The sequence below is a fragment of the Mizuhopecten yessoensis genome, unplaced genomic scaffold (assembly GCF_002113885.1).
Source record: "Mizuhopecten yessoensis strain PY_sf001 unplaced genomic scaffold, ASM211388v2 scaffold624263, whole genome shotgun sequence".
In the NCBI taxonomy this organism is placed as follows: Eukaryota; Metazoa; Mollusca; class Bivalvia; order Pectinida; family Pectinidae; genus Mizuhopecten; species Mizuhopecten yessoensis.
This window is the reverse complement of record NW_018434077.1, coordinates 1-268: the sequence shown is the minus strand read 5'-3', so window position 1 is coordinate 268 and position 268 is coordinate 1. Positions and strand designations below refer to the sequence as shown.

General features: G+C 34.3%; 1 non-coding gene across 1 annotated transcript; it reads left to right on the top strand.

Moving 5' to 3' along the window:
- Window positions 1-135: 135 nt before the first annotated feature.
- Trnal-uaa lies at window positions 136-218 on the top strand. Its single transcript has one exon. It is a non-coding gene; the product is annotated as a tRNA-Leu (tRNA).
- The last annotated feature ends 50 nt before the right edge of the window (window positions 219-268 follow it).

Below are 268 nucleotides of genomic sequence, written 5' to 3'. Positions count from 1 at the left end.
AGAAATCAAAAACAAAAACCAGTTAAATATAATACACTAACGTTGAAATATCTTATTTTCTTATATAAATTCATAACACATGGATATCAAATATTGCCGCGCCTGTCTCTCACTGACAATGTTATCTACATAAGAAGTACGGTGGCTGAGTGGTTAAGGCGTTGGACTTAAGTTCCAATGGAGCTCTCTCCGCGTGGGTTCGAACCCCACCCGTACTAGTTAATTTTATCAAAGTTTTCAAATAAAAAATTAACTTGTAACATTTTAG